The sequence below is a fragment of the Pelophylax lessonae genome, assembly GCF_965119305.1.
Source record: "Pelophylax lessonae genome assembly, chromosome: 3".
Lineage (NCBI taxonomy): Eukaryota > Metazoa > Chordata > Amphibia > Anura > Ranidae > Pelophylax > Pelophylax lessonae.
The window spans coordinates 299,415,812-299,429,507 of record NC_138770.1 but is presented as its reverse complement, the minus strand read 5'-3'; positions in this window follow the sequence as shown (position 1 = coordinate 299,429,507).

Here is a 13,696-nt window from a genome sequence, read left to right as displayed (position 1 = left end):
TAAATAAAATTTTGTTAAATTGAATTTCCATGTCCTATTGAAGAGTTAAGCTGCCTGTGGATGGTGCCAGTCTGGTACTGTCTAGACAGACTGGGTCTAGGGAGGTATTTCAATACATAAAGCAACATTTGAAACAGAACAGAACATTTGAAACAGAACAAAAGAAGAAGCTGATAATAAATTGTCATTTTCTGGCAATTTTAAACACATTTTCCTTTGTAAATATAAGTGCTGTTGCAGGACCTTTTTGTACATCACAGAGATTTACCCTTCACAGGCACGATTAGGGTACCCCAGACATGGTAACTAAAAGAATTGGGCATTTTTAATGTTTCACTTAAGGCATTTAAAAAAAATCACTAGCCAAATGGAATTTTATAAAATTATTTTCCCATCCAATTTTATTTATTTTTTTAACCCCTTGCCCATTAGCCCAGAAAACATGTATTTTTAAATTGACAGAATAAACTTCCATTAATATCAGTGGGGTTCAGGTTTGCCGAACTCTGCTTGAACCAAACTCAGGATAGTTCAGCTCATCCCTACTGCAGACCATACAGGTATCTTCGTGTGGTCAAACTTGTAGGATTGCACTGTCTGCTCACTTAAAGTTTATAGTAAATCTAAATTTGTTAAGCGCACTTAAGCACCTCATACATGATGCGTTGAAAATTATTCTTATATTTCATTATGCGCCTCTTCAGTAAATAACCGTTTCTTCTTCTAAACAGACATCCCGAGGACATAAATGTTAATTTTAGTCCCATGTAGCAAACTGTAAATTCCTGCTTTTGGGGGATTTAGAGAATATTTTGTAATAGCTCCTTGGAAATGTGGATATGAGGTATGAAATGACCACACTGCTGCCTCCAAAAGCAAGCCCTCTGTCTTACTAGAACAGAAATATTGGTCCACTTCATGGAAACGGGTTCTATGCTTCTTTAGAGGCAGAATATTGTATAGTAGCTCTAGGATCCACAGTCAAAAAATTATAGTAGCACAATGTCCATTAACCATTGTAAACAAGACAATGTTCCCCCATATCAAAATTATTTTTGTAAAGAGCCATAGACTTAATGACCTTGAATGGCCCTTGATAATGCTTCACTAAACACCAGATGTGGGTACACAGCCGTAATCAAACATGCCCATAAGGATCAGATCAACAGGGTTCTCCCACCTGTATAGAATGTATCACAACAGTGACATAGGAGAGAGAGAGAGAGTGTCCCCCTATGAGGGCTCCCAATCCCCATGGATGGATATCAGAGGCTTGTTGAAGCCTAATCCAATTTTCTTTTGCAATTGTTTTTCCAGTATGCAACCTTGTCTAGCTCTGCTACCTGACCAGTTTAGCCACTGAATTAGAGGCATCAGAGGTTCTGGATAACAGAAAGACACCTTCCAGGGAACACTGAATTGGGCCAAGGAACATCACTGCCTCTGCCATCGCTTCTCCCTGTCTGATGTCCCCTCCCTCTATGGTCCTGGTGCTCTCTTCCTCATCCTCAACATTTGAAATTAGAAATAATTGTGTATGATCAAGATCCTCTTGCAGGAAGTGAATCATCACACAATTAAAAAACTCTGCCAACTTCTGCATGGCAGATTTCAGGGCTATGGGGTTTAGGTTTAGCAAAATAGGAAGAGGAGGAAGCAGAGGGTACATTAGCAGCAGTTTCAGACAACTGGCTTCTCTGCACCTGGGAGGAGGAAGAAGAGGAAGATTTTGGCCATTTACAGAAAAAAGTGGATTTGCTGTATAGCAAATCCACTTTCAGAAAAAACAGTAAAAGTATACTATCCTGTTTCTAGATAGTGGAGTGGGATCACTGTTGCCCTGCAATCTTTTTAACCTGGCAGAGGGTGAAAAAAAATATATATACAGTATATGACTGATGTCTGGGGGTTGTTTAGCTTAAGTGCAACACTTATCAGTGAGTACAGTCCACTTCAGATATGTTTTTTAAAGGTTTGTTGGCCTGCTTTTCTTAAAACAGAGCTAAATACTCCCCACCATCAACATGAAATAAAGTAATACAGTAAACCCCCCTCCATTGCGGGGGTTACGTTCTGGACCCAGCCGCGAAAAGTGAAATTCCGCGAAATAGAAAAACCCTATTAAAATGCATTGTAGGCATGATTTTTTTACTGTCACTGTACGTGTAGAAGCATTTTAAGGTCTTTAAACACACTTTTAAAACAATAGAAACTCATTTAAACACATAAAAGATACTTAGAGACAGAGCAAGAGCTATGAAAAACACAAAAATCTTTCATTAAATGATTTATATAGTAAAATAACATTACAAAAAAAACGCGAATTACCGGGATCGCAAAAACTGAACCGCGATGTAGCGGGGGATTACTGTACAGCCTTCTGGTTCTCTTTAGCAGTGCCGCTGCTCATACCTTGTGCTGTGGTCCTCCTGATCTCTTAACACAGCATTCCTGAGTTCATGTACAAATGCTGTACCTGTCAGTTCACCTTCTGGAAGCTCCCTGCTGCTCTGGCCCTCTGTCTGTTCTATGGACTAAGTAGGGGGACCCTATGTTGTTTTTTTTGTTTTTTTTGTTTTATTGCTGGGCAATTGCCAGCATTCTTTTCTTTACATTCATCTGTCAGTGGGGAAGCCCACTGACAGATGATGACTCATGGACTCATGGGGCTTCCCGGACTACTGCTTACAAACCAGCTATTTCTTCACACAGAATTCAGATTGGTCGATCGTTTTTTGACCGATCCAAATTCTAATTGTTCTGAAAAGTTGGAATTTCATTCCAAAAGTTGGAAGTTCTTTAGAAAACAATCAAACAAAACAAATTTTTTTTTCACTATTCCTTACTATTTCAATATACAATAATTTGTCCAAATTTGTTTTGTGTGTTGTTTTACGATCGCGGATCTATTTTACCTCTTTTTACTCAATGCCACTCCCACCTTACCTCAAAGATAAAATCAGTAGCAATAAATCTCAACTGTGCTTAAGTGTGTCAGACTGAAAATGTTAAGCAAGAGGTAACTTTTTTTTTTTTTTTTGTAGCACCCTCAGGTGTAAAGAGTAGGAAAATTTAATGTTAGCTCCTCTGTAGGCAGAGGAGCTGGGGTTAATTGTGTTTGTGCTGTTCAGAGCTCTAAGGACTTAGGGCCCTTTCACACGGGCGCTCCGTATGTCCGCAAATCATCCTATTTTTTTGCGGATGATTTGCGGACATAATGTAAGTCTATGGCATTGCGGATGTCAGCGGAATACCATCCGCTGACATCCGATTTTCCTCCTGTCAGTTCTGTTCCGTTTTTTGGAACAGAAAAAATCCTATTTTTGTTCCGTTCAAAAAACGGAAAGGAAGGAAAATCGGATGTCAGCGGTGTCATCCGCTGACATCCGCAATCCCCCATAGACTTACATTAGGTCTGCATATCATCCGCAAACGGATGGGATGATATGCGGACCTACGGAGCGGATGACAGAAATGTCATCCGCTCCGTGAAAAAAAAAAAAGTCCCGCAGCGGACCTTTCACACGGAAAGCCCGTATGAAAGAGCCCTTAAGCTGGATACACACTATCCAACTTTTGTGGTTAGATTTCCTTCAGATTTACCTTTTCTATGTAGTGCAAGGGCCTGCCAGATTGCATACAAATTGTTTAGGTGTGTTTAGGTTTGACCTCATTATCTGGTTTGGGTAAGTCTAAAGGAAAAAGTCTTCAGAAAATCTTATAGTGTGTATGGCCCATTAGAGGGCAGAGGAGCAGAGATTAACCTTGAATATTTATGGAGTCTTCCAATCCTTAAGTGGGGTACACGCTATAATAAAATCGGGCAAACAATTTTCCTCGTTGTTTCACAGCAAATCGGAACCGATGAACGAAAATTCGTAAGAAAATTCTCATACAAAAAAGGCTTTTTTTTGTTTTTTTTATTGTTTGTGATCTGATTTTTCTTGTAGAAAAATTGTACGAAAATTGTTCACCTTAAACGAAAAACATTTGTTTTTTTTCCATATGAGAAAAATTTGGGAGTTTGCCCCGTCGAGAGTTTTGTACGAAAATTCCCGAATTGGCTGCGGAAAGTTGTGCACACACTATACGAAAATCGTATGAAAATTCTTTGGACGAAAATGTTTGCCCGATTTTCTTATAGCGTGTGCTAGCCTTTAAGCTAAAGGCTAGTACATACTATTTAGCTGAAGCCATCTTGGAAGCCAAGGTCGGGACCTGTTTAGCAGGAGGTCTGTGATGCAGTCACTTGAGTTTCAGGATTCCTAAAAGGGACTGAGTAACTTCAACCCCTACACCCTGGAGTCTGATAGAATAGAAGCAGCAAGGTGCAATACTCTGCTTGCTCACAACCAAGGAACAGCTTAGTCACAGGGGTATCAAACTGGAGGCCCTCCGGCTGTTGTGGAACTAGAAGTCCCATCATGCCTCTGCCTGTGGGACTCATGCTTGTAACTGTCAGCCTTGCAATGCCCCATGGGACTTGTAGTTCCGCAACAGCTGGAGGGCCGCCAGTTTGACACCTGTGCTAGTGCCAATTAAAGTCTGTAAAGCCACCCTACATCTCTTGATTGGGGATCTAAGAAATAGCCCAGTACGTTAGCATTTTCCACAGAAAGAGCATCTGCATCCAGAGTTTGGAACCTTTCTGCTACCAGTTGAGCTGATCCGGTAATCAGACAGTATCAAGTCCTCAGTTTTTATTCAAGTTAAAGTTCTGGGCATCCCATGCCTTCCCTTACCTATCCAAGATCATCCCCTAATAAACCAAAAACAAAAGCAAACACCCTGGACTGGTTCTTGAATCTGCGCAAGTGCTGGAAAATTCCTGTTGCCTGGCTGTGCATGAAAAGGAAGACCCAAAAATCCAGTGGCCCCAATGGGGGTAGGGCTACAGATTTATACCTAGTCTAATATTTATGATGGGCAGTTCTATGCATACACTTCTGAGTGGTCTCCTCCACAAAACAGAGATCAGAAGAGCTTTTAAAGTGTTTCATAGTTGGTAAAGTAGAATAAAGACACTAGTCCATCCAGTTCAACCTGTGTAAGTATATGTGTATTAATGTTGATAATTTTTCCTATATCTCTGTTTATTGTGTTTACTAAGATGCACGTCCAGAAGTCTTTTTAAACTATCAATACTTCCTGCTGACACCACTGAATGTGCAAGAGAGTTCCACATCCTTACCACCCTGACAGTGAAAAACATTCTGCGCAGCTTAAGGTTAAACCACTTCTCTTCCATTCTCATTGTGTGGCCCTTGTCTTCTTACATTTCCTGAGACTAAATAGTTTCCTACCTACACTGGGATCCCCAATTAGATATTTGTATATTGCTATCATATATCCTCTCAAGTGTCTCTTCTCCAGGGAAAATAAGTTTAGTGCCTGTAGACATTCCTCATAATTGAGGTCCTCCATCCAGTCCCCTTATTTTGTTGTCCTTCTCTACACTCTTTCCAGTTCGAGCACATCCTTTCTGAAGACTGGCGACCAGAACTGGAAAGCATACTCCAGATGTGACCGAACCAGAGTTTAATAAAGTGGCAGCATTATAGACTTATCTCTGGAGTAAATTCCCTTTTTAATGCATGCTAATAGTCTGCTAGCTTTGCTTGCTGCAGCTTGACATTGCATGCAGGGCTGCTGTTAGAAATCATGGGGCCCAGTACAGCCTAACTGGCAGGCCACCCCCCCCCCCAAATATATCAAGACAATATTTTCACAAAAACCCCACTAAAACCATTATTAGCAGACACAGTGTACTTGTGTGAATTAGCCCTTTTTCATTGTTTTTTACATTAAAAAAATATAATTTATTTAACCGGTTGCCGACTGCGCACAGTATATTTACTGTGGCAGTCGGCCCCGGCCAGGCAGAGTGACGTAGGTCTACGTCGCTCGCCTGTCACTCCTTCTAGAGCCAATAGCGGGCGCGCGCGCGCCCGCTGAGGCGCGCGCCCGCCTCGGCTCGTTCACGGAGGAGTGCGGGAGTGTGACTAGCGGACCCGATGTCCGCCGGTCACACTACGATCGCCGGTACAGCGGGAGAAAGACAGAGCGGCTTATGTAAACAAGCCGCTTGTCAGTTCTCCCTGTGTAAAAGTGAAGATCAGACAGTTCTACTATGTAGAACTGTTGATCTTTGTTTTTACACTAGTAGACCTGTCCCTACACAGTTAGAATCACGCCCCTAGGACACACTTAACCCCTCCCTGTCCAATACTGTTAACCCCTTCCCTGCCAGTGTCATTTTTGCAGTAACAGTGCATATATATAGCACTGATTACTGCAGTAATGTCACTGGTACCCCCAAAAGTGTCAAAAATGTCAGTCAAGGGTCCGATCTGTCCGCCGCAATGTCGCAGTACCGCAAAAAAAAAAAAAAATCGCAGATCGCCGCCATTACTCGTAAAAAAAAAAAACACAAAAAATGACAAAAATCTTTCCCTTTGTTAGTAAACGCGATAACTTTTGCGCAAATCAAACAAAATACGCTTTTTGCGATTTTTTTTACCAAACATAGGTAGCGTAAAACAAATTGGCCGAAAATGTTAAAAAATTTTGATTTTTACATTTTTTTTGGGGGGAATTTCATATAAAAAAAAAGTGAAAAATATTGTTGTTTTTGCAAAAATTACGCTGTTTTTTTGTTTATAGCGCGTGATCAAAAAATCGCACAGGTGATCAAATACCACCAAAAGAAAGCTCTGTTTGTGGGAAAAAAAGGACGTGAAATTCGTTTAGGTACAGCGTCGCACGACCGCGCAATTGTCCGTTAAAGTCACGCAGTAAAAAAATCGCAAAAAAAACCCCTGGTCTTTTAGCAGGAAAATCCTCCGGTGGTAAAGTGGTTAAAAATGTTAAAAATGTTTACAATTATTGTATTTTACAATTTTTTTTAAATTAATTTATTACAGATCAGAAGCAGGCAAAACAGGGAGGGGGATTGGTGTTGGAGGGGCAATTACAGGAACGATGCCCTATGTCTGTGTCTCTCCCTGCAATAGCTTAAAGCTGTCAGGAGTGGAAGAAACTGGCTTTCAGCTGCTGCAGAGAGCCGCACTGGGCTTCCTTCTGTAATTGCCCCTCTGCCCAACCGCACTAATTCCTCGTGCTGTTGGGGCCCCCCTACGTGCCCGGGACCTCTACAGGAGGACTGGTGGTTCCCCCCCTATCAGCGGCCCTAAATGCATGTTTTTGCTCAGTCTGTCTTCTACTAGGACCCCAGATCTTTCTCCATCCTGGATTCCCCCAGAGGATCTCCCCCTAGTGAGTAACTTGCGTTTATATTTCTATCCCCGAGTGCATTACTTTACATTTTTCAACATTAAACCTCATTTGCCATGTAGTTGCCTGCCCCATTATTTTATTCAAGTCATCTTGTAAAGTTTCTATATCCTGCTGAAAGGTTATTGCCCTACTTATTTTTGTGTCGTCAGCAAAAACTGAGATTGAGCTATTTATACCAACCTTTATATCATTTATGAATAAATTAAACAGAATTGGTCCTAGGATAGAGCTTTGGGGTATCCCGCTTAACGATCCAGACTATTCTGAGTACCTGTTATTTATCACAACCCTTTCTAACCTTGAACAAACCCTGTGGTCCATGCCTACAGGTGTCTATGGGAAACTGTATTAAATACTTTTGCACAATCCAGATACACCACCTCCAACCACCTCCACAGATCTACCTTTATCTAGATGGCAGAATGTTAACAGATTCGTTTGGCAAGAAGGACCCTTCGTAAACTACTGCTGATTACTACTAGTGATACTATTTTTGTCAGCAAATTCTTGGAAATAGTCTCTTATCATGCCCTCCAGTAGTGTACATACTATCAATGTTACACTGACAGGCCTGTAATTTCCAGGGATATATCTCTGCCCATTTTTGAATATTGGTACCATGTGGGCTTTTCACCAATCAGATGATGATGAACACATATGTACTCTGAAAAGGTACTATTGTTTGATACAAACTGAATTGCCTGTATGTGGCTGGTTCAATACCTTACCTTTAATCATGTTGGTAAATTGAATGCATGGCAAACAGCAAAAATAATCTGTGCGTCTGGAACCTTAAAAGTTAACATTCACTTCACAATTTGGGGATTGATAATCTTATCTAATAAGTTGATTATACAGCATTTTACCTTTCCTAAATGATGGCATGGGTGAAATATTAATTCACGAAACATGGTAATTTTCTCCCAAACGTGCCGATTTCTCTTTATGCATGTAAAAATTTTATCTAAAGTGGCACTATACTGTTACACAAAAGAAATACGATTACAACGTTTCTTACATGTCAGTCTCTCCTGGGAACTGTCTCCTGACATCTCCATCTCAATCCGACTTATTTTACTATCCAGTTCCCCTAGGTAATGTTTTTGAAACAAATACTGTAATTTCCAAAAATAAAGTGTTATCCACACAAACCATAAAGGCCTATCGCTCAAAATGGAGCATAATAACCCATTGCACTGCCATGTACTTGCAAAAATTATATTTATCTTTAAACATAAGTTGTTTTTCAAAACTAGTTGCAGCAAAGAAATAATAAACCACAGTTGTGCATCAGAGAACCGTTCAGATATATTCAACAGCTCTTCACTAGCATGAAAACACAGGTTATGATCAAGTGAAGTAATAAACCTGAAATATCCCTGGTAACTAGCATACCATTAGCTGGTGCCTAGAGTTAATAAAACAATGTTTGGTATCAAGTAAATGCTGAAAGAAAGAAAATCCCAAATTTTGGGTTGCCACAGATCTTTCCCTCCTCATTGGTTGAGACAGCAGAAGCAATTGGTTCCCACTACTGTCAGTCACAGCCAGAATTACATACCTCGTGCTGGAGACCAATGGAGAGAGAGGGTTTCCCTTGCGGATAAGTTCCAGACCCACCCCCCTGAGGGTGAAAACAGCTGAGGTCAGGCCCAAACTAGCACGGGTCGTCTGCTGAACTGTGTGCAGGAGGTTCCAGAGTACAGCTGGTGTGCTGGTGTAGAATCAGCAGACAAGTGGCACCCGTGAGGTGTTGCAGGACTCCGATAATGCTGAGACTGGAGCGTGGTCAAGAGCGAGGTGGGTATCAGAGAGCAGACGTGTTTAGGTGGATAGCTGAGATCAGGAGTCAGGTGGGTATCAGAGTAGATGTGGTCAGGTGGATAGCCGAGATTGAACACAGGAAGCAAGCAGGAGATAGGTCAAGGACAAGCCAGGTCGGTAACCGGAGACACAGGAACAGGAATTTCATTGAGATAACTCACTGGAGGAGCCCAAGATCAACCAGCAACTAAAATCACTGGCAGTCTTACTTATAAAGGCCAAGGTGAATTGCTGGTAGAGATGCTGGGTCCTAGAGCCCTTCTTCTGCTGTTGGTGCCCTGACAGCCATCCAGCCAATGAGAAGAGAGTGAGGGAGGGGTCAAACAGCGCTTAGTGTGTGAATAAATACACTGAGCAGCTGCTCGGGAGAGAGCCTGCTCAGGTGCCCCCGTAGCAAGCTGCTAGCTATGTGGGCACTCAGCCGGAGGGAGGGGCCAGCAGTGGCAGCAGGGGACCTGAGAAGAGGCACAGAGCAGGTAAGTATGACATGATTGTTATTTAACAAAAAACTGCCTTTGGTGGTCATGGTCAGTACTCCTGGCTTGTGGCACTAGAACCCTCAGTTCAAACCCCAACCTGGAAACTACCTGCATGGAATTTGCTTGTTCTTCCTTGCATGGCTTAGCTCTGGATACTCCTTTTTTCTCAATCACTCAAAAGACATGCAGGTAGAGTAAATTGAAAGACATAAATGAAGTGTTTGCGCTTCAAGAACAATAATAGGTTGCTAGCACACTTATTGTGTGTAATATATATTGTGTATGAAATGTACTGTGCTGAAAGAATAAATTAAATTATATGTGTCAAATTTCATGTGACACCAATCAAATAAACTCAAATAGGGTGAAAAATGACCAACAATACAGACAGTGTGTGAAAATTGCAGTCAACACAAATGCAAAGTACAATCATAGCTGTGGGCAACCTATTGCATTAGGGTGCACACCCCAAAGTTCAAACAAATACGTGTGTTTGTGTGTGTGTGTATATATATATACATTGTAGCAGGGCATCCCAGAGAGACCCGGGAAAAGTCCTGTTCAGGGTTTATACTTCTCTCAGGCTCCTCTCATACATGTTCAAGGATCTCTGATCCACAATCTCGTTTAGATCTTGGTCCTCTCCCCCAGGCCAATTTATACTCACCTGAGACAGACAGCCAGTGCTCTCATCCTGGGAAATCAGACAACTCCTATCTGTGAGAGCAAGAGGTTGGTAAAGGCTAATAAGTTATATATGTGGAAGCTGACAAGCTGTAGACTTCCTTAGCCTGTTATATGGCCTGTATTTTGTATAGTAAATGCCAAGACACAGCTAGGTTTTCTTCTTTGCTATTATTTTTTCCTGTTTGTTTTCTGAGACACTGTATAGCACCTGTATATAGACTTGTATATAGCGCAAATAAACACTAAACTGTTTTGTCACTACCTTCTTGGATTTGATATCTGTGCCTGAGAGACTGCTTTTCTCAAGGAGTTTTGTACCTGCTACCCATTACCCCAAAGCAGTTCCCTCACGCTCCGCATCTGAACATTGCCAAAGAATTGTTCATGGTGTTTAGTCGCGTTGGGATCCCTAAGGAAGACCTTACAGACCAGGGTACACCAGTTATGTCACAAATAACTAGGGAGTTGTGCAAGTTATTTAGGGTGACGCAGTTGCGAACTTCCGTGTACCACCCTCAAACTGCTGGCCTGGTGGAATGCTTCAATAAAACATTAACCACTTAAGCCCCGGAAGATTTTACCCCCTTCCTGACCAGGGGGTATTTTGCGATTCGGCACTGCGTGACTTTAACGGACAATTGCGCGGTCGTGCGACGCTGTACCTAAACGAATTTGACGTCCTTTTTTTCCCACAAACAGAGCTTTCTTTTGGTGGTATTTGATCACCTGTGCGATTTTTTGATCACGTGCTATAAACAAAAAGAAGAAGAAAAAAAAGAGCGTCAATTTTGCAAAAATAACAATATTTTTCACATTTTTTTATATGAAATTCCCCCCCAAAAAAAAGTAAAAATCAGAATTTTTTAAAATTTTCAACCAATTTGTTTTATGCTACATATGTTTGGTAAAAAAAATCGCAAAAAGCGTATCTTGATTGGTTTGCGCAAAAGTTATCGCGTTTACTAACTAGGGAAAGATTTTTGTCATTTTTGTTGTTTTTTTTTTTAACGCGTAATGGCGGCGATCTGCGATTTTTTTTGCGGTACTGCGACATTGCGGCGGACAGATCGGACCCTTGACTGACATTTTTTACACTTTTGGGGTTACCAGTGACATTTCTACAGTAATTAGTGCTATATATATGCACTGTTACTGTAAAATTACACTGGCAGTGAAGGGGTTAACTTTATTTGAGAGGGAGGGGCTGTGTGTGTCCCTAGGGGCGTGATTCTAACTGTGATTGGCTGTGGCTTGAGGTGTAGTTACACTGATCAACGGTTCTACATAGTAGAACCGTATGATAAGTGTTTCTACACAGGGAGAACTGACAGGCAGCTTGTTTACACAAGCTGCCTGCCTTTCTCCCTCTCCCCCGCCTATCGCCGAGTGACCAGCGGACATCGGGTCCACCGGTCACACGCGCGGGGGGGTCCGTGACCGCGCGGGAGCGGGAGCGCGCCGCCGGCGGCGCACGCTCGCTCCCCAGACCCTCCCAGGCTAGTGACGTACCGATACGTCACTCTGCCTGTGAGGGGCTGACCGCCGCAGTATATAGTTGTTCTGTCTCAGCATCGATTGTACCTGTGACCTCCTTGTAGACCCAGTCTGAAAGTGTGTGCAGCAGGTTGAATGATGGCTTTAACAGATAGTTTACTCAATGAATAAAGACTCCAGAGGTGTTCTCCAATGCTTCTTTATGCTTCAAGTTAGCAAAGGCATAAACATAGAGGCTTTTCCATAGGTAAATTTCCAATGAAGTTACACAGCTTCCACACTCTGCAGTCTCCTCATAACAACTAAACAAAATGGGAGTTACAGCAGGAAAATGGAGGATGGGAGAAACCATCTAGCCAGAAACAGCAGGGGTGCAAGGAAGATACCAATAACATAGCATAACATAACATGTAATAACAACTGCTAGACAGTTAAAGCTGCGAGGCAGCACACTCCTCGCCTGGTATCGTGAGATACCACTACACAATTATTTTCCATAAACATACAATTAACATTGCATACAGGAGAATGCTATGTAGCCCTATCCTCTAAGCTAACTATGCTAGAGGTCTAAGTGACTCCTTCACATAACACTGCATCAGAATTTTTGGAAGCAGGCATAATTAGGACTGTCTCAGTGACTGGTCTCAGGAAGGTTTTTGGGCTCCCGTCCTTTACAATCCTGACTTCCACACTTCTGACTTTTCCATCATCACTAGCAATGGCCTTTGTAATAACTCCAACTGGCCACTGGATCCGATTGGTTTGCTTGTCTTTTAGAAGAACCAGGTCCCCTTCCTTTAAGTTAGGCTTCTGGGTTTGCCACTTTTTACGTCCTTGAAGAAGTGTGAGGTATTCCCTCCTCCATCTGTCCCAGAAACAGTCTGCAAGGTATTGAGCATATCTCCATTGACGTTTATATATGTCCTTTTCATCAAAGATGCTCTTTGGCGCTGGGATCTGTCCAATTTTCCGGCTCAATAATGCAGCTGGAGTTAAAACAGTTGGACATTCTGGATCTGTGGATACAGCTGTCAGCGGTCTTGAGTTGATTATTGCTGCGACCTCAGCAAGGAATGTAGTAAGTACTTCATGGGTAAGACGTGAAGAACTCACATCAAGCAACATAGAATCCATTATGCGCCTTGCCATCTCAATCATACGTTTCCATGCTCTGCCCATGTGTGAAGCGTGTGGTGGGTTGAATTTCCACTGGTTTGCAGTGGCGGAGAAGGTGGTCCTTGGAGGTGGCTCTGTCTGAGAAGCTCGCTCCTGCAGGGGTTTGTTAATGCTCTGGGACGCTCTCTCGCTATAATTGAACTGGTTGGTCAGTTTTCTCTCCTTCTTGTTTCTGGATGGTATTTCCTCACCTTCTGTCCATTTTTAACTAGCCTGAGCGTCAGACTTCCCATCTGTATCTTTGTCTCCCGGCTCTGTGGAGTCGTTGGCCTGAGTCTTTTCAATGACTCCCAACTTCGCCCCCTGTCGCCGCGCTTCATCAGAGTTTTTGTGTGGCATGTTTCCATCCAGGGAGAAGTGTACGGCCAGCTGATCCACGATGCTAATGGGTTTGTAGGCCCGTTCCTTAAAACTGTACCTCACAATGTTCTGGGGGGCATGAGGGTTGTTTGCAGTCAGGATACGAGTGAATTCCTCCTTAAGTTCAGCGTCGCTGAGTTCCAGCTGGTCCGGAGGCTTAACCAGAGTCTCGGCCTGCATCCATTCATCAGCTCCATCCCCCATATCTGTGGAGTCATCTTCATCCTCCAAATTTCTTCTTGAGCAGATGTTGGAACTCAATGCTACAACTTCAGGCCGTATTTCCGGATCAGTATCTGGATCCTCCAGGTGGAAATCGATATCTTCTTCTGAGTTTGTAGAAGACTGGCCCATTAAAAACTTGGGTCCTGAAAACC